Below are 27,637 nucleotides of genomic sequence, written 5' to 3' on the forward strand. Positions count from 1 at the left end.
TTCAGAATGAAGTAACTGTACTGTTGCTTGATTAGAAATACTGAAGTAACACGAGACTTTCTGACAGATGGTAAAATGTCCATCAGCACATTTTTCTGAACAAAAGCTGTTCACTCCTCATAAGAACCTAAAAATGTAGGAGCAAGAGTAAGCTTTTGTCTCCTCAACTGTGCTTTGCCACTCAATAGGATCATACTTTATTTTCTACTTTAACTCTACGTTTACATCCTATCTTTGTATGCCTTGATTCTTTTAATACCCAACAATCTATTCTGTTGCATATACTCAGTGACGGAGCAACTGCAGCTTTCTGGGGTGGAGAATGACAGATTTACAGTCATTTTAGGGCAGAAATTTCTCTTTATCTCAGTTGTAAATGGCCTATCCCTTGTCCTGACACTATGACCCTGTGTTCATAGAAGCAGCTTGTCTGCATCTGCCCTATCACATCCTCTACGAATTTTATATGTTTCAATGAAATCTCCTTTCTTCATCTAAGATGGAACATGCACACCTACAGATTCAGGCGATCAGTGCATTAAATGTCATTTAATGGCTATGTGTCTGAGCTTCCAATCATTGCAGATGTCCTGTCATTTTATGGAGTGTATTTTGTCTTTTCCACAAAGACTTGGCAGCCAATTTATCTATTTTCAGCTCACTGACTGTGCCTGCTATAATAGCTAGCTGGCAGTATATTTCAAGGCCAAAATTCAAGCAAACAGTTTTTGATGATATAAAACACCAGAGACATGCTCCACATTTTTATTGATGACATTAGCACCCCAAATACAATAACAATGGTTTGTTGTTAAAAATAACAGCTTGCATTTGTATAGCCCCTTTCAAAACATCAAGATGTTTCGCCAAAGAAGTACTTTTGAAGTGAAGTCTCTTTTGTGATATGGGAATGGCAGCAGCCATTTTGCACACAGCAAGATCATATAGCTAGCAGAATGATGCCAGCAAGGTCACTTGTCTCGTGCTGATGGTTGAGAGACAAATATTGACCAGGACACTTAATGAACTTCTTTGCTCTTCAAAGAATGCAATGGGATCTTTTACATTGAATAAAGAAGGCAGATGTGATTTCAGATTACTGTTTCATCCCTTTCAACAGAAAGCATTGTCTTTTAGATTAAAAAATAATCTTACTTTTGCCTGTTTTGTAGTGGATATTTTGAATGTTAAAAGCAGCACTTGAAATATATGCCTGATCTGTAAAAAGAAACACTTTTATAATCTGGAAATTCTTGGGGCCAGCATTTATTGTCTATCACTAAATGCTCATCAGAAGGTGGTGGTGAGCTGCCTTCTTGAACCACTATGGTCTATATGGTGTAAAAATGCCCAAAGGGCTGTGAGGAAGACAGTTCTAGGATGTTGATCGAGGGTTGTAGAAGGAGCGATGATGTAGCGCCACTGAGGATGGAGGGGAACTTGTAGGTGGTAGTGTTTCCATACCTACTGTCCATTACCTTCTGGATGGTAAATGTCAAGGGTTTGGAGCATCCTGTCAAAGGATTCATTGCTTTGTATCTTCCAGACGGTACACAATGCTGTCACAGTGTGTCACTGGTGAAAGGAATCAATGGTAGATGGAATGCCAATACAGCAAGCTGCTTTGTCCTGCATGATTTCAAGCCTCTTGAGATTGTTGGAGTTGGACATAACCAGGCAGGTTTCAAAGTGGGGGGGGGGGCGATGGAGGGAGTGAGAGTCCATCGCAATCCTGACTTGTGTCTTGCATATAATGCGGAGGCTAGAAGTAGCATTGACACATGTGGACCAGATCTCTGCCAATCTGATCAATAATGGTAGTAGTGGGGATGCATGATGGAATGTGAACTTCCTATCACCTTTTACATGACGCCTTTGTAACAAGCTCCTAAAGAACTCAGATTCTTCACCCCAGTGGGAAACCCAAATCCATTTCCCTTCCCAGCAATGAGCAGCTCCTGTTGACTTTCTGGGTTCGTCAACACATCAAGAAGCAGACAGGATACCATTAGAGCAACTCAAACGTATTAGCCCTGTACCTTGATGCCTTCTCTTCCAACACAGGCACTGACCTCAGTGACTGAAGCAGGATTGTCGGTAGAGTTGAGTGCCCAAGCAAAAATTTCTGCATCATTGTGATTGTATTTGAGAGCATCCATGAATAATAAGTGGGTCAAAATTAGAGTAGTTAATGCATCTCAGAAAATTCTTGGGAATTGTGCAATAAACCTTCAATTTCGACATTCATGGAACACTTCTTGCCTGCTTGTTGAGATTACTCAGGCATAAGGTTGTAAAGAGTGCAATGGAGCAATATTTAATGAACTGTAGTATCTTAGCAACAGAGGATAGATTTTATGACATCAACATTGCAGTGAGCTTCCATCGCCAAGGAATGGCACGTGGGCTGATTCATTTATTATGGTCTCTTACTTTATACCTTGAAACAGGGTAATTAAATTTTCTATTTCAATCTCCATGCTTTGTGCTAGGGAGATGATTTATCTCCGCATTTCTGGATGAAGCAATTGTTCTATGGGATGGGATTGAGTAGGCTAGGTTAATAGTTAACAATAACAAAATGAGAGGTGATCTCATTAAAACATATAAAATTCTTCAGGCGCTTAACAGAGCAGATGCTGAGAGAATATTTCCCCTGACTGGAGAATTTAAAACATGGGATCACACTCAAGATAAGTGGCCAGCCACTTAGGACTGAGATGAGGAGAAATCTCTTCACTAAAGGTATAGGGAAGTTTTGGAATTCTCCATCTCAGAGAACTGTGGACGCTCTGTTATTTAAGGTATTGAAAAATGAGACCAATGGCACAGATTTTCCAATCGGGGTTGGAAACTCAATTTCTGATGGGACTGACGAATGGATTTTGATCAGTTCTTCTCTCATACTTTGTGACAAAGCAATAAAGACCAGTCTAGGTATGCTTTTAGTCAGCAGCAGTGCTGGCACCGAGGGTGGGTGTCGTGTCTGATAGGCTCTGTTTGGATGATGAGTGTCAGGTCTGGAGGTATTGTAGGAGAGTTGGGTGGGGTGTTGGATCTGTTTGAATAAAAGGAGGGTTGGAGTAGCTGTGTCATGTCCAATCGGATGGGAGGTGATTCATGTTGGGGTGAGGATGTCAAATCTGGGGATCTCAGGGTTGTGGTAAAGTGTATTTGGGAGTTCACCAGAGAGGTGGAGTTCAGTTTAATAGTTACCAAGGAGTTAGAGCAGGCTTTAAACCTTTGGTGTTTCCTGAGCAATTAAGTATGTCTCAACCCTCCAAAATCTCCAACTCTCCAAATCTACTCAGACTTGAGGAAATTTCAAGAGGGTTTCAAATGCACTATTATTTCCCAGGAATGTTTTAATTTACTGAATTAAATCCTAATCCCAAGGGATCAGCTGCATCAAGATCTCTGTACAGTTCTAACACACAACTCCACTCTATGCTGCTGCAATGACCAGCTCCCCATTAAAATTTATATTTTTGATTAGCAATGGTATCAAGGTATTTAGGATAAGCCATTTTACCCATTGAGTTTTCTCTACCATTCAATTAAAATTTCCCCCATAATCCTTGATTCCATTATTGATTTAAAAATTGTCAAGTACTGCTTTAAGTAGACTTAATGAGCCAGACTCTACTGCTGCTTCTGGTAAAAAAAATTTCTACAGATTCACCGCACTGTGAGAAAAAAAATCTATCCTCCTCTCTGGCTTAAACAGCCACCCTTTGTTCTGAGATTGTGTCCACTTGTCCTAGACTCTCCTACAAGGCTTATCAATCTCTCGGCATCCACACTGACAAGTCGCCTGAGAGTATTGTGTGCTTTAATAAGGTCGCCTCTCATTTTTCTAAACTCCAACGACAGCAGGCCCAACTTACTTAACTTCTTCCTAATCCCCTGTCTGGGATCAATCTATGGAGCCTCATCTGGACTGCCTTCAATGCCAATATATCTTTCTTTAGAAAAGGGAAACAAAACTATTCACTGTATTCTTAGTGTGGTGTAACCAGTGCCTTGACTAGTTTGAACAGGACTTTCTTATTTCCAACCCCATTAAAGTAAAGCCCAAAATTCCATTTATCTTCCCTATTACCTGCTGAATTGTATGCTACCTTCTTGTAATTCATGTACGAGGACCTTCAGATCTCTCTGTGCTGCAGCTTTCTGCAGTTTTTCTCCGTTCACATAATATTCAACTTCACTATTCTTCCTGCCAAAGTGCACAATCTCACATTTTCTCAACTTTTTCCTCCATCTTCCAAATTTCTACTTAACTTGTCTTTACCCCTCTTCAAACTCCTTGTGTTATCCTAAACACTCACCTTGCTGGCTATATTTATGTAACCTGCAAACTTTCAACAGTATATTCATTTATCTATTCAAAGTCATCAATACATTTTATAAATAATTGTGACCCCACATTGATGTATGTGACATTCCACTAGTTATAAGTTGTCCTTTACCCCAACTGTTGCTAATTCTCTATCCACCTGATATACCACGCTTTGGCAGCACATATACTAAACGATACAGAGAAGATTAGCATGGCCCCTGCACAAGGATGATACACAAATTCATGAAGCGTTACATTTTTTTTGTGCTGGCAGGTGGGTCTAGATTGGCTTGGGATGACTGGTCGGCATGGATGGGTTGGACTGAAGGGTCTTTTCCATGCTATACATCTCGATGACTCTATGACTACCCCTAACACTGTGAGTTCTTCTTTTATTAAGGTGCTTTCTATGCAATACCTTATCAAATGCCTTCTGGAAATGCACATGCATTACAACCACTGCTCCCTTGTCTGTTTATCCCTTTCCTATTAATCTATCCTGCTTATTATCTCCCCAAAAGATATATTGGATTTGTCAGACATGATTTCCCCTTCAAGAAGCCATGTTGACTTTGCTTGATCTTTGTATATATTTCTAAATCCTCTGCGATTACATCTTTCATAATAGACTTTAACATTCCCAGTGACAGGGGTTAAGCTAACTGGCCTATTGTTACCTTTTTTTTTATCTCACCTTTGGAATCAGGTGTCATATTGACAGATTTCCATTCCACTGGGATAGTCCCAGAATCAAAGGATTATTAGAAGATTATTATCAGTGCATCTGTTATATTTTCAGCTATTTCCTGTAAAGGATACAACTCATCAAGTCCAAGAGACATACTGGCCTTTAGCCCCATAATTTACTTAGCACTTTTTCTCTAGTTTTGGATGTATTTCCTCTCCTCCTTTCACCCTTTAATTATTTGGTAGTTTTGGAAGGGTTTTCATATCTTCTGCCATGAAAACTAATTTATTCAACTCCTCTGACATTTCCTGTTTCTCATTATTATTTTCCCAGCATCATTTATAATGGGCTAAATTCACTTTGGTCTCTCTTTTCCTTTGTATATATTTAAAAAAAACACTTACTATCCATTTTCAAATTTGTTGCAGTTAACCATAATCATTTGTTTTCCCCCACTTTGTTTCTTTTTGGTCATCTTTTGATGTTTGTAAAGATTTTGTAATCCTCTGCCTTACCACTAATCTTTTCCACATTGTATGTTTTTGCTTCCAATTTGATACTATCTTGAAATTTCTTTGATATTCATGGTTAGTTTAATTCTTTCCTAGAATTCTTTTTTCTCACTGAGATATATTCTAGATGTGAAATGAACAATTTTCTTAAACCTTTGCCATTGTTCATCAATTATCTTTTCTGCTAAACTCCTTTTCTGTTTACTCCAGTCAACTCTACCCTCACTCATTTTTAATTCTCCTTATTTATGTTTGGCGCAGATAATTCCAATCTAAGTCTCTCACTCTCAGACTGAATGCCAAATTCTACCACGTTAAGGTTATTATTTCTTTGGGGATCTTTTATTTTGAAATAATTTATTAAACCTGTCTATTACACAATACCACTTTGAAAGTAGCCTGATCCCTGGCTGGATCCATAACATATGGTAACTGGAAACTGGACATGGAAACTGTCCTGAATACACTCAGTGAATTCCTCCTCGTGGCAATCTCTGCCATTGATATTCCCAGTCTACATGAAGATTAAAGTCACCGATGATACTGCCTGATTTATATGACCTCAATTCCTGCTGCTTAATTCTGTGTCTCACACTCTCAATTTCTGTTTTCGACTCCCCAGAACATGACTTTGATCTCTGGAGAATACCACTAGGCTATCACCTTGTTGTTTCTACCTCCACCTGTAGGGATTATACATCTTCCAATCCAAGAACATTTTTTGCTATTGTTTTATTCCACTTTTGTATTTACAAAATCACCCATCACTTTTTCATTTCCACCTGTCCGTTCGAAAAGTCACATACCCCTTAGTTCCCAGCTTTGATCACTTTTTAAAACCCAAAAGAACTGCAGATGCTGTAAATCAGAAATAAAAACATAAATTGTTGGAAAAGCTCTGCAGGTCGGGCAGCATCTGTGAAGAGAAATCAGAGTTAATGTTTCAGGTCTAGTGACCCTTCCTCACAATGTAGTGAGAAAGTTCCATGTTCTCTCTACTTTCTAGGTAAAGAGGTTTATCATGAAATCTCGATTAGGTTCATTAGTGACTCTGATATTTAAAGCCCCTGTTTTTAATCTTCCCCCATAATATTGGAAACATATTCTTCACATTTGCCCCAACATATTCCTTCATGATGTTACAAACTCTGACAAACAGAAAATGTCGGAAAATTCAGCAAGTGTGGCAGCAACATTTTTAAAATTCACTTATGAAATGTAGGCATTGCTGCCTGGCCAGTATTTATTGCCCATTCGTAGTTGCCCTTCAGACAGTGATGGTGAGCTGCCTTCTTGAACTGCTGCAGTCCAAGTATTGTAGTTAGACCCACACTGCCCTTAGGGAGGGAATTCCAGGATTAAACATGTTATGGTGTTATGGACTCGATGTTGAGTTCAACAACTTGATACCATGAACCCTGGCCCCTATTTCAGTTTTGATTCTTTTCTTGTCATGTGCTGATCTGAATCTTGACCTTCATATGTTTGTTCCAGTTGGATCTTTAATATTTCAGGAAATCACATTTACTCCGGACAAGTATTTTGTGTCTTTACTATAACCAGTATCATTCCCTTTGCTTATTGTTCTTTCTCACACCTCCCCCTTGTATGGTATGAAACCCATCACATTTCTACCTTCCCGTAGTTCTGAAGATGTCAACTTTGACTCAAAATAAATCAACTCTCTTTCTCTCTCCATAGATGCTGCCAGGCCTGCTGAGTACAGTATTTCCAGCATTTTATGTTTTAATTTCAGATTTCTAATCTCTGAAGGTTCTTTTATTTTGCTATCTTAACGTACTTTGTGAACTGGTGTCAAAAACCTCACACTGATGAAAGGATAGAATCTAACCTTCCATCCAAAGTAGTGATTGACTTTGTCAGACATGTTCTAACGTTACCACATCAAGAACAGTCCATATCTTACAGTCGGTTAGTACATGGTTAAATGCATGCAAAAAAGGAATTAATGAGAAACAGTTTCATCATGAACATTGGTTGAAAAGAACTATTATTTCAAAGTGTATTGAGTTAAGACTTATAGTGCCAACCTTAATTTTCAATAACATCCAACAAAACAATTGGATAATGAATCACGTCTACCCAGACCTGAATATTGTGTTAGATTCAATTGTGCCCATGCTCCATTGTTACCTTTTTTCTCTTCTAACACTTCGGAGAATTTCCTTTTAATTCACAGTCACTGTTTAATAAAGAACTAAATATCCCCCTGCCTTCTATAGTGTAACATTGAGTAAAAGATCAAGGTCATCATCGTGATATTGATGCTAAGATTTCTTCAAGTATCTTTATCAAAGGTTATAACTATTTGAGTAAAACAAGGAACTGTGGATGCAGGACATCCAAAACAAAATGAGAAATTGATGGGAAAAATTCAGCAGGTCTCGCAGTAACTGTGGAGAGAAAGCAGAGTTAACATTTTAAGTTCGGTGACCCTTATTCAGAAGGATCTGTTGAAGAAGCTAAATGTAACATCTCAAAAATTTCCGATGACATGCAGCTGGGTGGAGGGGTGAGCTGTGAAGAGGATGCAGAGATGTTACACTGTGATTTGGACAGGCTCAGTGAACATGGCAGATGCAGTATCATGTGGATAAATGTGAAGTTATCAATTTTGGTAGCAGATTATTATTTGAATGGCTGTAAATGGAGAGAGGAAAATGTCCAATGAGACCTGGGTGTCCTTGTGCACCAGTCACTAAAAGTAAGAATGCAGGTTCAACAGGCAACAAAAAAGGCATACTATATGTTGGCCTTCCTAGCGAGAGGATTTGAGTACAGGAACAAAGATATCTTGTTGTAGTAATACAGAGCATTTGTGAGGCTACACCTGGAACATTGTGTGCAATTTTGATCTCCTTACCTGAGGAAGAACATTCTTGCTGGTGAGACAATACAACAAAGGTTTACCAAATTGATTCCTGGGATGGCAAGATTGACATATGAGGAGAGATTGAATTGGTTAAGCTTGTATTCAATGGAGTTTCGAAGAATAAGAGGGGATCTCATAGACACCTATATTCTATCAGGAGTAGACAGCTTAAATACAGGAAGGATGTTCCCAATGGGGAGTGCAGAACTAGGGGTCATAGTTTAAGGATGAGGGGTAAACCTTTTAGGACTGAGCTAAGGAGAAATCTCTCCACCCAGAGAGTGGTAACCCTGTAGAATTCACTACTACAGAAGCACACCATGTTTTCAAGAAGGACTTAGATATAGCTCTTGTGGCAACATGGGATTAAGGGATATGGGGGAAGAGCAGGATTAGGATATTGAACTTGATTAGTCATGATCATACTGAATGATGGAACAAGCTCAAGAGGCTAAGTGGCCTACTCTTGCTCCTACCTTCTATGTTTCTATTTGCATAAATACAGAGTGAGAAGAAAGGTCGGACAGGGAGACAATTCTGATGTACATTCAGAGCGAGAAGCACACAGGGCAGGACAAATAAGGTCATTGATATACAAGAAAGAAAGATCACAAAGAGATAGATTTGTATTTGCAAAGCACCTTCATGACCTAAGATGTCCCAAAGCACATTTTTGCAGATGAACTTAAATTTTTAGTTTGGAAACCTACTGAATCATGATAACTATGCTGGATGGTATCATCATTACAATTGATGTGACAGTGCACACCGGAAATTTATTGTTAATCACTTTCACAACTACGGTGATATCTGTATTTCAGGTTTATTTTAGTATTTAAAATGCAGAAGCCTTAATTTGTGAAACTGAATTTAATTAATATATACAGAAACAAAATACTATTGATGCTAGAAACCTGAGATACACATTTTTGGAAGCAAGGGCACTGCACTAACGGAGAAAACAGCAGCAGGTTGTGTGAGATTGATTGAGTTGATACATATAGACTGGAATACTGGGACTATTGTCTCTGCTCTTCTTCAAGACCATGGGATCTTTCATGTCTATCTGAGATGTCTCACCCAAAAGACAAAGCACCACTGACAGTGAAGCACTCCCTCAGCATTACATTGGAATTGTTCGCTTTGAGTATTTTATTCTGTGGTGGACCTAAATCCACAATTTTGTGACTTAGAGAATGAAAGCTACCCCGTGAGCACAAAGACGCTGAAAGCCTACCCTCTCTCTTGCATAAAAGTGTTGAATGGATGAAAACCTTTTACATGCAGAGGAGGGAAGGAGAGAATAAAATGAAACACATTCCGAGTAAAGTCCAGGGAAAGAGAATAGCAAAAAAAGCACATTAAGAGAGAAGCAATAAAATAGTGAGCAGAATAAAATGCAGATGCGCAGAGAAAGTGCAGGTAACTGGAGAGAAAACTACCTCAAAAATGAATGAAAACAGTGAAAAATTGCTCAAGAGGCAGAAAAAGTCAGTCATACTGAAAATTGTGTATCCATTGAGGGGAGAGAGCAAGAGAATGAAAATATTCTGAGCTTGTATATCTCTGGTTAAGGGTGCACATCATGTCATTAAGTAGTGTGTTCAAAGTGTCACAATCATTGCTATATATAGATAGCCCCTTTCTCTGTAATGTAACATTGACCAAGCATTGTAAGGACTAAGGATTGAATCTTGTATTGATGTGAACTTGGAATATTAAAACCAAGACAACGGTCAGATTTATTTCTGAATGGACCTAAGGGGTGGCATTGAATGCCCTCCCCAAAGGCATGTTTAGTAGTGGGGGTCAGATGAAAGCATGTGGAGTGGGAATCTTGCCAGCTTCCTGCTTCTACTCTAATTATGTTGGTGGTAAAGTTCCTGATGGCCTTCTCAACCTGACACCAATTGAAGCTCTTAAGAGGACAATTAATACTCACTTAAGGGGCTCATCATTTTATGACAGTGATAGCAGGGCCTCTTCATGCATTACCCAAAACACTGACCCAATTAGAATCATTTGCAGGCTTCAAAGGTAGAGGGGAGTGGCATATGGTTCAAATGCTGTCACTACCAGCTGGAGCAACTGAACATTTAGAATGTACTACCTTGAGTCACAATGAGCTGATAGCACAGAAATAAGGCACACAGGCCAACAGGCTATGAGAAAACCCATGCTCACACAAATCCTCTAATCTGTTCCATCTTCCCCTATCAGCCTATCCTTCTATTTGTCTCTCCCTCATGCATTTGTCCAATTTGCTTGTAAAAATATCTTTACTCTTCATCAAAATTACTCCCTATTTCAATGAATTCCACATTATTGCCACTGTATATACTGATGATCCCTTATCCAGTCACAGCCATAAGTGGAAACAATGACCCTTACTTTTTTCCAGGTCTACACAGAGCCTGGGAGAGTGGTCTAGATTGGACGTTGGGTCAGGCAACCTGGGAAGAGAGGAGAAGGCACCTGATTCCCTTGTGGAACAGGGCAGCAGCCTTCCTGGGACTTTGTCAGTGTTCAAAGTTTCAGAATCCTACAGTGCAGAAAAGGCATTTTGGCCCATTGAGTTTACACCAACCCTCCAAAGAGCATCCCACACCGACCTAGCCCCAATTCTATCCCCATACCTCCAAGTTTCTTATAGCTAATCTATTTGGCCCACACATCCCTGGATACTACAGGTCAATTTACCATGGCCAATTCACGTAACCTCCATGTTTTTGGACTGTGAAAGCAAACTGGAGCACGCAGAGGAGACACATACAGGCAAGCCCCACTTCAGGTTGAAATCGAACCTGGGTCCCTAGTGCTAACCACTGAGCCACCTGTGCCATTTAAAAATAAAAGTTTGATAAATGTTCCTCCTGCTCTCAATCCTTCACTGCCCTCTCACTGCCGACCCTCTATTAATCTGTCATAACTCCTCATATCCCCTCTACTTATAATCAACTCAATGGTCCTTTCCAACCATACGTCAACACAAAGTCAACTCATGCCAGTTCATACCCCACCCTTTGCCCTTTCTTGTTCATAGCAATTTACCTAGTCCCTGGTATAGACGTGTCACAGGAGGTATTCTGATGCAAAATATAGTTATTGGTCTATTGACAATGCCTCTATTAAAATACACTCCCATTGATATAGAAGAACATTCAATGCATTGAAATTCCTTTAACTAATCCATTATGAAAACAAACATTTCAATGAAGTGCTTAATACCTTATGTAAACAAATATTTCCATTCTAAACCCACATGCAAAATTCTCACTTGATAGACAATACATTGTGAAAGCCCTTTCCCGAAGAAGGGCTTATGCCCGAAACGTCGATTCTCTTGTTCCCTGGATGCTGCCTGACCTGCTGCGCTTTTCCAGCAACACATTTTCAGCTCTGATCTCCAGCATCTGCAGACCTCACTTTCTCCTCAATGCATTGTGAAAGCAATGGCTTGGGAAATCAATCATGCCACACCAATCCTATAGTGGCATAGATCAACAGAAATGCTGAAATATATATAGAACTCCACATATTTGGTTTGGATCATTCCTTGCTAACTTTTGGCATTGATGGTCCCAGTCATCATCTCAGTCATCAGAAAAGTGATGGAAGGAGTTGTTGCTGGTCAAATGGCACTTGCTCAGCAATAGCCTGCTGACTGTTGCTCAGTTTGGGTTCTGCCAGAGCCCATAAACCCCTGACTTTATTACAATTTTGGTCCAATATCGGACAAAAGAGCATCATTCACAACTTCTCAGATATTGAAGCAGCCTGTGTAAATACAAGACAACATCCAGGTTGGACTGATAATTGATAGATAACATACACTTCAAGCAAGTGCAAATGCATTGACCAGATCCAACAAAACAGCGGAACTCCACAGGTGAGGTGAATGTTATAGGCTTGAAATTTGGCCAGATTAGGTTGAATATGCTCTGGAAAACTGTGATCATTGGGAATTGGGGGAAGTCTCTCCACCGGTTCGAGTTATACCTAGCAAAAAATTATTGTGGCTGTTGGAAGACAATCATCTCAATCCCAAGACATGACTTGTGGAGTTTCTCATGGTAGTGTCCTAGGCGCAACTATCTTCAACTGCTTCATCAATGGTCCTCCCTCCATCATAAGGTCAGAAATGGGGATGTTCATTGGTGACTGCACAATATTTATTCTCAGTTCCTGAGATACTGAAGCAGCCAATGTTGATATACAAAAAGACCTGGAGGACATTTAGGTTTGGACTAATACGGACAGGTAACATTCACAATATGCAAGTACCGCTTGTATAACAAGTACAACAAAAGAGAATCTAACTATCCCCTCTTGTCATACAATAGCATTATCATCGCTGAATCCACAACTATCAACTGAGAGTGTTACATTTGACTAGAATGAGGCCAGCCACATAAATTCTGTGAATTCTATGGAGGGTATCTTATCTGCTATTTTCCCAATGTCTGTCCACAATCTGAAATGCAAAATTCAGAAGTGTGTTGGAATGCTCTCCACTTTCCTGGATGGATAAACTTCAGTAACACTCAAGAAGCTGAACACCCTCCAGGACAAAGCAGCCCATTTGGTAAACACCTCATCCACCACCTTTAACATTCACCATCGACACACTGTGGCAGCAGTGTGTGCCGTCTACAAGATGTACTGCAGTGACTTATCATGTCTTCTGCTGTAGCATATTTCAAACCTGCAAATTCTCCCACCTAGGAGGACAAATGATGTAGATAATAACACCATCATCTACGAGTTCCCATCCAAGCCATGCACCATATTGACTTAGAACTATATCACTTTCCTTCAGTGTCTAAGTGAGGAAACTCCCTTCCTAACCGCATTGTAGGTGTCTCTACACTCCATGCTCTGCAATACTTCAAGAAGGCAACTGACCACAACCTTCTGTGGGAAGTTAAAAACCACACAGCACCAGGTTATAGTTCAACCTTCTCTCCACTTTGAGCCGCAGTTAGTGGTGATGATGATAGTCATGATTTGGAGAAGCTGGTGTTGGACTGAGGTGAACAAAATTAAAAGTCACACATCATCAGGTTATGGTTCAACTTCTGTAGGAAGATAGGGATGGACAACTTTACATGAATAAATAAAAGAGGTTGTACCCTTTTTATGCATAAGCATGCATACTTTCACAATCCGAATGGGTGCATTACCTCTTCCAAATGGTGACCTCAGCCCAGGTGCAAAGCGATACTGTACCCCGCCACAAGGGCACCTTGGCCATACAGAGGAAATGCACTGAGAAAAGACCTGCCCTCACCTGATCTAATCTCCACATTTTCCACATTCATTCTTGTTCCAGCTCTAATTGGAAGGCCTTATTTTGATGTTCTGACTCCTCCCTCCCTCAGCAGTAGAATTGATTCACAGAACCCATCAAATTCTTTAATATGTTGAATTGTTTCAATTAGATCGTCTTTGATATTTGAACCCTGGCTATGCAATCAGTTCTCATAAGTTAACCTTTCTAGACTCAGTATCTTGGGGGTGGTTTGAACCCTGAGAATATTGTTAAATTCCAAGACCTGAACCTAAGCTTGTTTTTTTGAACACTGAGCAAATTTTAGAACATAGAACATAGAAGAATACAGCGCAGTACAGGCCCTTTGGCCCTTGATGTTGCGCCGATCCAAGCCCACCTAACCTACACTAGCCCACTATCCTCCATATGCCTATCCAATGCCCGCATAAATGCCCATAAAGAGGGAGAGTCCACCACTGCTACTGGCAGGGCATTCCATGAACTCACGACTCGCTGAGTAAAGAACCTACCCCTAACATCTGTCCTATACCTACCACCCCTTAATTTAAAGCTATGCCCCCTCATAATAGCTGACTCCATACGTGGAAAAAGGTTCTCACGGTCAACCCTATCTAAACCCCTAATCATCTTGTACCTATCAAGTCACCCCTAAACCTTCTTTTCTCCAATGAAAACAACCCCAAGTGCCTCAGCCTTTCCTCATACGATCTTCCTACCATACCAGGCAACATCCTGGTAAACCTCCTCTGCACCCGTTCCAGTGCCTCCACATCCTTCCTATAGTATGGCGACCAAAACTGCACACAATACTCCAGATGCGGCTGCACCAGAGTCTTATACAACTGCAACATGACCTCAGGACTACGGAACTCAATTCCTCTACCAATAAAAGCAAGTATGCCATATGCCTTCTTCACCGCACTATTTACCTGGGTGGCAACTTTCAAAGATCTGTGTACATGGACACCAAGATCCCTCTGCTCATCCACACTACCAAGTATCCGACCATTAGCCCAGTACCCCATCTTTCTGTTACTCTTACCAAAGTGAATCACCTCACACTTAGCTACATTGAACTCCATTTGCCACCTTTCTGCCCAGTTCTGCAGCTTATCTATATCCCGCAGTAACCTGCCACATCCTTCCTCACTGTCAACAACTCCTCCGACTTTCGTATCATCCGCAAACTTGCTCATCCAGGTCATTTATAAAAATGACAAACAGCAATGGTCCCAAAACAGATCCTTGTGGAACACCACTAGTAACAGCACTCCAAGATGAACCTTTACCATCAACTACTACCCTCTGTCTTCTTCCAGCCAGCCAATTCCTAATCCAAACCTCCAACTCACCCTCAATGCCATACCTCCGTATTTTTTGAAGTAGCCTACCATGGGGAACCTTATCAAACGCCTTACTAAAATCCATATACACCACATCTACCGCTTTCCCCTTGTCCACCTCCTTAGTCACCTTCTCAAAGAATTCAATAAGGTTTGTGAGGCACGACCTGCCCTTCACAAAACCATGCTGACTATCCTTGATCACATTATTCCTATCCAGATGTTCATAAATCCTATCCCTTACAATTCTCTCTAAGACTTTGCCCACAACAGAAGTGAGACTCACCGGCCTATAGTTACTAGGGTTATCCCTACTCCCCTTCTTGAACAAGGGAACCACATTTGCTAGCCTCCAGTCTTCTGGCACTACTCCTGTAGACAACGAGGACATAAAAATCAAGGCCAATGGCTCTGCAATCTCCTCCCTTGCTTCCCAGAGAATCCTAGGATAAATGCCATCAGGCCCAGGGGACTTATCTATTTTCACCCTTTCCAGAATTTCCAACACCGCTTCCCTACATACCTCAAAGCCATTTATTCTACTGAATTGTGACTTAGTATTCACATCGGCAACAATGTCCTGTTCCTGAGTGAATACTGACGAAAAGTATTCATTCAGTGTCTCCCCAATCTCTTCAGCCTCCACACGCAACTTCCCACTACTATCCTTGACTGGACCTATTCCTACCCTAGTCATTTTGGTGCATTCCAATGTATTATATAAAGTGTTTGGTATTTTCGGTTCTGTTTATTCAAACAGGCCTTTCACAATGAGTTTTGCAAAGTCACAGATTTTTGGTGACATGATATATTTAAAAGGAGAGACACAAATGTCTAGCATTGACTATAAATATGTTGTTCATAGTGAACCTGACAAAATTGGAGTCCTGTTATAGAAGTTATTAATTCTTTATGCAGTCCTTAGCATTGTGAAGGGACTGAGATTAGAGGGCAAATTGTTGCTAATTATTTTTATAATTGGATCTCACACAGACTTTCTTAAATCAGTGTGATCAGGGAAAAGAAACTGCCACAGTGATACTGTCCTGGTTTCTGTTCATTCACCAGGCACCTGTGGTAAGCAACTGCTGAGTCTTTTAGCCTCAAATTGTTTGCTCTTAAAGGGACACTGATTCTGAGAAAGAGGATGGTGAATAACCATTCCTACTTTGACAAAACACAAGTATTGTTTTGTTGTTTTTACGTAACAACATTACTCACAAGTGCAGTTAGATTTCATTTACAACAGCTTGCATTTAGATAGAGGCTTTAGCAGAGTATAGCATACAGGAGCATTATTAGACAAATACAGCATCGTGCTGATAATTACTGTTTCAGGTGACCAAAATCTAGCAAAAGAGTTTGGTTTTAAGGAGCATTTTGAAAGAGAAGTGAAATGCAGAGGGGTAAAGAGATTTAGGGAAGGAATTTCAGAGTTTAGAATCAACATAGCTGAATTCTCAGCCATGAATGCAGATGCAAGATGCAAGAATTAGATGAATGCAGAATTATAGAAGGGAAAGGTGGGGCAATGAAGGGAACTGACAATATATTCATGAGCATGAAGGGATGAGATTATTGAACTAATATTTGTCAGCATGGAGGTGTTTGAATATCAGGCTAATATTAATGGAGACGTTTGGTAACAAAATAATATTTATTGACAAGGAGGAACCGAGTATCTATCTAATATGCATTGACATCTATGTTTTTGACTGCCTCCTGGTAATTCACTGTGGCTCATGAAAGAGGAATGCACAGCACTTAGAAATGCATCTTTGGCTCAGAAGCAATAGCTATCTTTATGGGACCAGCCCTTATGTCCTGGTCTAGACACCTGTAAGCTAAGCTGTCAGGGAAGTCTACATGCAGATACTCGTGAGTTCCCCAAGGAGGTTGTTACTTTTTTCTGGGAGTTTTTATACCTCTTTATCCTAGATATTTTCAGATCTTTCATTTCAGTTTTCTCTCCTGGGTAATTCCCAGTTTCCTAAACTTTTGGAACTGCCTGTCCTTGCCTTGTGCTCCAGATAAAGTATTGGTAACATGCACAGGATTTGAATAGCATGCTCTGCTTTTTTAGACAGGTGTTTATGTACTGGATTAATCTATTCCGCCATAAGATTTGAATCTTCATGTTTGAAAGCAATAAGCATTTAACCTTGAATGAAAATGTGAATTGCTTATTCCATTCATAATGAACCAGCGACTATATTATATGGCATCTCCACAGCTTGATTAGCTTCATCCAACAATAATTCACTAAGCTTCTTTCATTCAATAACTAGGCCCATAGTAGAGCAATGGTCAGGATTTAGTGTTCAGCGGTGCAGCGTACATGGTCTCTACTGACCTCAAAGTAAACTGCCCAAAAAACTCCCAACAATCCCTGTGGCACAGATTTATCCTGTTCCTGAATCTAGCATTAAGCCAAGGGAACCCCAGATATGATGTTCAAAATAATGAATAGTTTTGATAGAGTAAATAAGGAACCGTGGTAGCTAAAGGGTTGAAGATTTAAGACAAAGTACCAGAGGAGACAGTAGAAGATAAAATCCGATAATTTGTGATCTGGAATGGGCTGCAGAAGTAAATTTAGTAACAAGTTCAATGGGGAATTGGATAAATACCTGAATTATTGATAAATATCTAAATTTGCTGAGCTTTACGGATAAAAATAGTGAGTGGGACTAATTAAATAGTTCTTTCAACTAACTAGTACAAGCACAATGTGCTTCTTCTGTTACATCATTCTCTGAATTCTGACCACATTTGCTGGCAGTGACACAGCGGCCAACAGTTATCAGGAAGTTTTTCATAGAGGTCTTGGACACCAGAGATGCGTACCATCTGGAGTAAGGGACATCTGCTGCTGGCATGCACTATAGGGCTGGCAGAGCCAGTGACAGAACCAATCAGCTATGACCTCAAGACAGCACATGATGCTTCCTGTCCCTTTATCATTTTTCAGCCCTTTATTAATTATACCTCTCGAAGAGGATACAAAATAAACCTGTCTCTTGCAGGACATGGAATCCCCGCTGCTTGAATCATCCCCCAATTGTGCTTTACCCTATGAATTATTTACAGTTTAATATAAGGGAGGAAATCTTGTCCTAGGTTCTATGTTCAACATGTTCATACCTCTCTTTTCAGATACAAATAAGACAGCTCTGCATTGCAAACATTTTCATGTCTTATTTCCATCTCTTGCCAGTACCTCTCTTATCTGATTTACCATAAATGTGAGTGATTGGCTGGTTCGTGATTGATTAGAGAGCTGAGTGCTGTAACTGTAGCTTCCTATACCTAACTGAATATGAATATTACTAGCAAGGTCAGCATTTATTTCCCATCTCTAACTGCCCTGAAGAAGGTAGATGGTGAGCCTCTTTTCTGAATGCTGCATTGCACCTGGTGTTGGTTGAACCACAATGCAACTAAAAAAAAGTTTGATAATTGAAGTGAATAAAGTAGATGTGGCCCTTGGGATCATTTAATAGTTGTGGTTTCCTGATCATCCTCTGTTCCTGGCTAGCAGTTGCCAACTCTGTTTAGATATATTCTCAGAACTTCATTACTTCCACAGTGCTGCAATTGGTCTTCACAACAAAAAGGTAAAGTTTGCATAATCCCAGCAGACTAGTCGCCTCTCTTGTCAGATGGTGGTTTAACCTGAGGGTCACCATGCTTCAAGCAAGGGGTGTGGATGAAAACGAGAGCCCTTCGCGGTAACCTCGCCAGTGCAGATATCAAACCCACACTGTTGGTATTGGTCTGCTGTCTAATCTGAGTAACTGATCCATTGTCTCTCCACAACAACCTGCCTCCCCAAACCCAGTAAAGAGTAAATACCAGATAGGATGATTTTTGACTGTTAGTCAAACCACCATGTTTCTCTGTCTCCAATATATTATATGTCTCCATATAATATGGAGCCCAGTCCTGGAAGGTTAAAAATCCCTGGCTCTGACTCTAGAGAGATTACTCATACTTACAGGTGCATGATAACATTTTTCAATGGAAATGATGGAAGGGAAAAAGGTGCCACATGCAAGAAAAATTAGTGTTATTACCTATGAGCTTAGATATTACATCCTTAGAACTAAAAGCACAGAAATAGACCATTAGGCCCAGCTAGTCCATGCTGGTGTCTATGTTCCACAGGAGCCCCATCTCACTCCTCTTCATCCCACCCTGTCAGCATATCTGTCTATTCCTTTCTTCCTTGTGTCTTCTATACTTGGAATGTATCTATACTATTCCCTGCAGCCACTCCCTGCAGTAGTAAGTTTCCCATTCTCTGCAATCTCTGTGCAAAGAATTTCCCCTGATCTCTGAGATTATTTTATATTTATGAGCCCTGGCTTCCTGTTTATTTACTTTTCATTTTAATTACTCTGTGTTCCTGTCTGCATTTCTTATGATTGTCATGTACCTGACTCACTCATCAGCATCTTTGAAAGGTGCCTTTCAGAAGCATTCTTTCATTAAATAATTAATTAATTGAGACAGCAACATTTAAATCACTTCCTTCAGTCCAAAATGGAGCCGATGACATTAAGGATAACAATGGTGTATGACATTATTGGGGGTGGTAAGTGATGCCCTGCACCTGTGTAATAATTTGTGTTATGCATTTAGGTAGGTTTTCCTACAGTCAATCTTGTTATATCATAAGGGTTGTTTCCTAAATGACAGGAGAGAACACACTACTGCTGATTAACCTGTGACAGCTATTCTCTCGCAGAGTTCTATTGTAGTTCATTGATTGCAGAGCGCAATATTGTTTTATTAAGCAAGTGATGGATTATCTGGAATACAGCAACTTTGTTCATTTTGCAGTGAATCTTTACTCAGATAAAGTTAAAAATCACACAACACCAGGTTATAGTCCAACAGGTTTAATTGGAAGCACACTAGCTTTCGGAGCAACACTCCTTCATCAGGTGATTGTGGAGGGCTCGATCGTAACACAGAATTTATAGCAAAAATTTGCAGTGTGATGTAACTGAAATTGTACATTGAAGAATTGATTGTCTGTTAAGCCTTTCATCTGTTAGAATACAGTGATGGTTTCACTTCTTTCATGTGTAAATCACAAAACCCTTTTTTTTAAAAGTTGCATTCTCGGGTTAGCTGTTAACAATGGTGATAGCTAGACAATATGTTGAAGGTGTTAGCCTCCTGTGTTCTCTGTCTATGACCTGATGTTTAGATTGATTCTAATCTAAAAAGTGAGATAACAGAGTTTTACATAAATTCATTCAGTTTTTGAGCTCAGAGTTCTACATGAATGTATGCAGTTTTTGAGCAAAGTGCAATGTAACTCTGCAAGTACAAAAAAATTCACCACACAAAATATATGTGTGCATGTGGGTCTTTGTCTGTCTGTGTGTGTGTCTGTCTGGAGTGGGGGTTGTGAGTGTGAGAAAGTGTGTGTGTGTGTGTAGTGAGTGCAGAGTGTCTTAAGTCTGTGAGGGGGTGCATGTGTGGGAGTGTGTGTGTCTATAAGGGTGTGTGTGGGTGTCTGTGTGTGCGTCTGTGTGTACCTGTGTCCGTGTGTATGTGAGAGTGTGTGTGTGTAGGAATATCTGTGTGTGTGTGTGTGTAGTGCAATGGTGGTCACCTGTAATGTGACATGAACCCAAGGTCCCGGTTGAGGCCCTGCCTATAGGTACCGAACTTAGCTATCAGCCTCTGCCAGGCCACTTTCCTCTGCTGCCTGTCCCGAAGTCCACCTTGGAGGATGGTCACCCGAAGGTCCGAGGCTGAATGTCCTGGATCACTGAAGTGTTCCCCAACTGGGAGGGAACCCTCCTGTCTGTTGATTGTTGTGCGGTGCCCATTCATCCGTTGTCATAGCCTTTGCTCGGTTTCCCCAATGTACCATGCCTCCGGGCATCCTTGCCTGCAACGTACATTTACTCAAATAAATCTCTACCTTTTTGAATAATTACATTTTGATACTATCAAGTTATGAACATTTTAAAGAAACAAATTGGGACAGAACCCAGATGATAAACTACAGATGAAAACCGCCTACAACCCTAAATATATTTCTCTGCAATTTCAGGTCAGTTGTGACAATGAGCTATCCCAGCTTGAAGTCTGTACCCAGAAGACATGGTGAAAGATGGGAATAAATTGGCTCAAGTACACTTTAAATAATGTGTGCTGTTTTATTCTCCATATTGTTAAAAGGATGAGGCATTTGACAAGGTGCAGAAATGATTTACAATTATGATGTTTTTGTGGGATGTGGGTGTCATTGGTGATTTGTTAACCACTCCTAATTGCTCTTGAACTGAATAGCTTACTAGTTTATTTCTGGTGGCAGTTAACTGTGTTGTCCAGGGTTTGGAGTCATATTTGGACTGGATGGGGGAAGGATAGGAGATTTCCTTCCCTGAAGCAAATCAGATTGGTTTTTACAACAATCAAGTATAGTTTCATGGTCACTAATCATACTACTAATTGCAAATTCTAAATTTATTCTCATGCAGCCTTCTAGAGTCTTTTGGACTTAATTTCAAAACAGATGCTGTGTCCATCTGTTTTATGTATTTTGTTTTATTTTGCTGGATTGTTCCTTTCTTAATCCCTCCATGTTTCACTCCGATGGCTGCATTTTAGCCACTCATGTCACATCAGACATATTTGTTTCTTTAGCCATTGCCACTCTGGATTTTCCATCATGAAACCTTTCATCAACCCCAGAACCCTTTCGAGATCTCTCCACTGCTCCAATTCTGACCTCCTATTGTGTGTCTCAGTGGGATAGCAAGTTCCCCTCATTCCTCACATCATCACAGAAGTTTAAGATTTTACAAAAGCACTCAAAACTCTTCATTTGATCTGATTGATAGAAAGCAAGGACCAATTTTCTGTACTTAACAAGAATTGCCATTTATTACAAATAAAAAGATATAAGGCGATTGGCTAACATTTACAAAGTCTCTTAAGGGAGTCAGATAAGTTAAATAGCATGAGTCTTCTCCTTGGCTGGTGGGGGTGGGCGAGTTCAAAACTAGAGGTCATATTTATCAGGTGAGAGGAGAAATTTTTACAAAGGACATAAAGAGCGATCTTTTTACACAGAGAGTGATTCATGTGCTGAATGAACTGGCAGAGGAAATGGTGGATACAGGTACAGTTATAACATTTAAAAAACATTTGGATAAATTCATGAATTGGAGGGATATGGGCCAAATGCGGGCAAGTGGAACTAGTTTAGCTTGGGAACATGGTCGGCGTGGACTATTTGGACTGAAGGGTCACTTTCCATGCTGTATGTCTGTATGACTTATTGGTCAAGAGCCATAGATTACAGAAACTGATGAGGGGAAAGACACTGGCTTTCTTCAGGATTGAGATGCTTTTACTGCAAAGAAAGGGCACTCTTTCCATTTCAGAGGCTTCTGACCAATTTAGCTACTTGGGAGCCAATCACACACTTGTTTGTGGGCCAAAGGCCTTTGTCATTGGTAGCTGGTCTCCATTCCCTGTACCAATCAGCTTCTTGTTGCCTGCTAAATTTCCATTCGTACACACTGCTCAGCTCCAACTTGTCTGTGACTGGACTTACCCCATTGCTTAAATAAGCAGCAGTGTAAACGTCACATTTTGAATGTCAGGTTACTTGCTTTTAAAAAATGCAGTAATCCTTTCCACAATCTCAGTTTTTAAAAATTGTCCTTTTTTGATTTTAATCCACAATCTAAAATACAGAAAAATAAATAGACCTGGTCAAACATCTCCACTCCTCGACCTTTTTTTATAGAAAAGAATCCCTACAGTGTGGAAACAGGCCCTTTGGCCCAACAAGTCCACACCGACCCTATGAAGAGTATCCCACCCAGACCCATTCCCCTACCCTATTACTCAACATTTACCCTGACTAATGCATCTAACCTACACATCCCTGAACACTATGGACAACTTAACATGGCCAATTCACCTAACCTGCACACCTTTGGAACGTGGGAGGAAACCTACGCAGATATGAGAGAATGTGCAAACTCCACACAGATGGTTGCCCAAGTTAGAATCGAACCCAGGTCCCTGATGCTGTGAGGCAGCAGTACTAATCACTGCACCATCTCTCTTTCTTGAAGATGGTCCATCAAACCCGTCTTACTGATCAAGTATTTGATCACCTCTCCCTGCTTGTCTTTTGATGTGGTTTGGTGTCCAGATTTTTGTTTAACTGATAATATTGCCGTGAATGTTTTTCTTTACCATGTGAAGGGCACTATATAAATGCAAGCTGTTGTTATAAGTGAATAGATTGTGACTTTGTAATATTTTTGATAAATTAATTTTGTTCTAAATGATGAAATAAAGAGCAGTACTGCAAAGAACAGGCAAGATTGCACCAACCCCTGATGCCCTTTCTAAACTAAAACCCTTTCACTTTTATGCGCTCAATATCTCTCTATTCTCTGCCTATTCATTTACCTGTCAAGATGCCTTTGAAATGTTGCGTTGGTATCTGCTTCTACCACCCTCTTTGGCAGCACATTTGAGGCTGTGTTAAAAAAAAGTACCCCTCACATCTCCTTTTAGATCTTTTACCTTAAAAAAAAACTATGCCCCTATCCATGCCTGTTATAATTTTGTAAACTTCCATCAGGTCATCCCTCAGCCTCCGACATCCAACTGAAAATAAACAAAGTTTGTCCAATCCCTACTGTAACTGGATCCTCGACTTCCTAAATAGCAGACTGCAATTAGAAAGGATAGGTGACAATAACTCCTCCCAATAATCCTCAACATTGTGCCCTGTACAGGTCAGCAGTCAGCACCACTACCTCCTCAGAAGGCTAAGGAAATTCAACATGTCCACAATGACTCTGACTAATTTTTATATATTCACCATAGAAAGCATCCTATCACAGCTTGGCATGGTAACTGCTCTGCCCAAGACTGCAAGAAATTACAGAGAGTTGTGAATGCAACCAAGTCCATCATGAAAACCAGCCTTCCATCCATTGACTCCATTTATACTTCCTGCTGCCTTGCGAAAGAAGCTGACATAATCAAAGACCCCTCCTACCCGAGTTATACTCTCTTCCACCCTGTTCCATTGGGCAGAAGATACAAAAGTTTGAAAACACATACCAACAGATTTAAGAACAACTTCTTCCCTGCTATTATCATATTTACGAATGGACCTCTGATATATCAGAGTTGATCTTTCTTTGCACCTTCTCTGTATCTGTAACACTATATTCTGTATTCTGTTCTATTACCCTGAAGTACTTATGTAAGCTATGATTTGTCTACTTAGCACACAAACAATACCTTTCACTGTGTCACAGTACACATGACGATAATAAATGAAATCAAATCATTTCTCATAGCTAATATCCTCCAAACCAGGCAACATTTGGATATTTTTTTTCTGTACCCTCTCCAAAGCCTCCATATTCTTCAAGTAGTGTAGTGACCAAAACTATTCACAATATTCCAAATGTGGCTGAACTAAAGTTCTATTGTGCCATAACATGACCTGCCAAATTTTATACTCTATGCCCTGACTGATGAAGACAAACATGCAGTTTACCTTCTTGACCACCTCATCCACTTGTGTTATCATTTTCAGGGAATTGTGGACTGTACGCCTAGATCCCTCTGTATGTTAATGCTTCTAAGGATTCTGTCATTTACTGTATTAGACCTTCCAAAATGCATCACCTCACATTTGTCTGTCTTCAGTTCCGTCTTCCATTTCTTCACCGAAATCTCCATCCTATCTATATCCCTCTGTATCCTCTAACAATCCTCCTCACTATCCACAGCACCCCTAATCTTTGAATCATCTGCAAACTTACTAATCAGACCACCTACAGTCTCCTTCAAAAAATTTATACATATGTCAAACAATAAGGGTCCCTGCATTGATACCTGCGGAACATCGCTGGTCACAAATCTCCAGTCAGAAAAATATCTTTTCACTGTTATTCTCTGTCTTCCATGATCAAGCTCGTTCTGTATCCATCTTACGGCTCAACACAGATTCCATGTGACTTCACTTTCTGTGTCAGCCATGAGAGAACTTGTCAAAGGCCTTGCTAACGTCCATCATCCTGTCCTCATCAATCATCTTTGTCACTTCCTCAAAAAACTCTATCAAGTTTGAGAGACTCAACCTCCCTTACCCAAAGGTGTACTGCCTATCACTAATAAGTCCATGTTTTTGCATTTGTGAGTAAGTCCTGTCCCCAAGAATGTTCTCCAATAATTTCCCCACTACTGACATGCGGCTCACTTGCCCGTAATTTCCCAGATTATCCCTATTGCCATTCTTAAACAAAGAAATAATATTGGCTGTTCTCTAGTCTCTGGGACCTCTCTTGTGATTAAACAAGTTGCAAAGATTTTGTGCAAGGCCAGCAATTTCCTCCCTTGCTTCCCTCAGTATTCGAGGATAGATCCCATTAGGTCATGGTGACTTGTCTATCTTAATGCTTTTTAAAACACTCAACACCTTTTTTATATTGACACGTCCTAGAAATCAATGTAGCCTGATGTAGACTCACCATCCACCAAGTCCTCCTCCTTTGTGAGTACCAGTGCAAAGTACTTGTTGAGGATCTCTCCCACTTCCTCCAGCTCCACTCATAATTTCCCTCCTTTGTCCTTGAGTGGATCTAGCTTTTTGCTCCTTATATATGTACAAAACACCTGGGAATTTTCCTTAACCCTGTTTGCCAAAGACATTTCATGGCACCTTTTAGCCCTCCTGACATTTTTAAAAATTTCTTTCCTGCTTTCTTCAGATTTTTCTGTTTCCTAACCATTACCCATGCTTCCTTTTCCTTTTTGACTAAGTCACCATTTCTCTTGTCATCCAAGGTTCCCAAATCGTGCCATCCCTGTTTTCAGAGGAACATGCTGGTCCTGGCCTTTAATTAGATTACTTACAGTGTGGAAACAGGCCCTTCAGCCCAACAAGTCCACACCAACCCGCCGAATCGCAACCCACCCAGACCCATTCCCCTACATTTACCCCTTCACCTAGTGCTACGGGCAATTTTAGCATTGCCAATTCACCTAACCTGCAAATTTTTGGACTGTGGGAGGAAATCCACGCAGACACGGGGAGAATGTGCAAACTCCACACAGTCAGTCGCCTGAGGCGGGAATTGAACCTGGGTCTCTGGCGCTGTGAGGCAGCAGTGCTAACCACTGTGACATTGTGCCACCGTTTAATGATTCCCATGTGACAGATACTCAAGCAGCCACCCCCAATCCACATTTTCTAATTCCTCCCTAATATTGTCTTGGTTAACCTTTCCCCACTTTAGTATTTTCACCCAAGGATTACTCTTATCCTTATACATTATTAACTTAAAACTTATGGAGTCATTGTCAGTATTCCTGAAATGTTTCCCTACTGAGATTTCAATCACCTGGCCAGGCTCATTCCCCAAAACCAGGTCAAGTATGGCCCCTTTCCCTGGTTAGGACTATTTACATATTGCTTCAAGGAGCCCTTCTGGATGCACTTAACAAATTCTGCCCCCATCCAAGTCCCTGGCAGTAAGGGAGTCCCAGTCAATACAGGGGAAGTTAAAATTACCCACCACAACAGCCCTATGGTTTTTACACTTTTCTATAATCTGTCCACATATCTAGTCCTCTGTCTCCTGCTGGCTATTTGGATGCCTGTAGTACAGCCCCATCAAAATGATTGCACCCTTCCTGTTCCTGAGTGCATCCCATGTGGCCGTGCTAGAAGATCCATTCAAGGTGTCCTTACTCACTACAGCTCTGAAATTCTCCCTAATCAGTAATGCAACTCCCCCACTTCTTTTACACCCCTTTCTATCTCACCTAAATATTAAAATCCCAGAATTTTAAGCTGCCAGTCTTTTCCATCACTCAACTAAGCCTCTGTAATAGCTGCATCATTATAATTATATGTACTAATCCAAGGAGTAGGTTCAGCCACCGTATTTGTCATTACTCCTTGCATTAAAACAAATACACTTCTTACCACAGTCCCACCATGTTCAGTAACATCTCCCTATCTATTCTTCCTCTTCGCCTTACTGGCCTTAGTCTCAAATTTCCTTACTGTCATTTCACTTGCTGACCTACTGCTCTGGTTCCCGCACCCTGCCACATTAGTTTAAACCCTCCTGAGTGACACTAGTAAACTTCTTTGCCAGGTTATTGGTGCCCCTCCAGTTTAGGTGCAACCCATCCTTGTTAGCAGGTCCCACCTACCCTGGAAGACATCCCAATGATCCAGATATCTGAAGTCCTTCCTCCTACATCAGCTCTTTAGTCACTTATTTGATTGTACCATCTTCCTATTCCAAGACTCATAGGCACAGGGTGTAATCCCAAGATTACAACCCCAGAGGTCCTGCTTTTCAACTTACTACCTAACTCTCTGAACTCCCTTTGCGCAACCCTGTCACTCTTCCTGCCTATGATATTAGTACCGATGTGTACCACAACCTCTAGCTGCTTGCCCTCCCTTTTGAATGTCCCGTATCCATTCAGAGACATCCTTGATTATGGCATCAGGGAAGCAACACACAATTCTGATT

The 27,637-nt window shown here is 40.5% G+C and overlaps 1 protein-coding gene and 1 pseudogene across 1 annotated transcript in view; both read left to right on the plus strand.

Annotated features, from left to right (window-relative positions):
• fgf14 (fibroblast growth factor 14) overlaps window positions 1-27,637 on the plus strand; it is a 508,919-nt gene that overhangs the window by 128,913 nt on the left and 352,369 nt on the right. The window lies entirely within an intron of this gene.
• LOC122551203 (U6 spliceosomal RNA) lies at window positions 4,510-4,605 on the plus strand (annotated as a pseudogene).

The sequence above is a fragment of the Chiloscyllium plagiosum genome, unplaced genomic scaffold (assembly GCF_037043375.1).
Source record: "Chiloscyllium plagiosum isolate Xiang-an unplaced genomic scaffold, Cpla_swu_hap1 HiC_scaffold_6, whole genome shotgun sequence".
Classification (NCBI taxonomy): Eukaryota; Metazoa; Chordata; class Chondrichthyes; order Orectolobiformes; family Hemiscylliidae; genus Chiloscyllium; species Chiloscyllium plagiosum.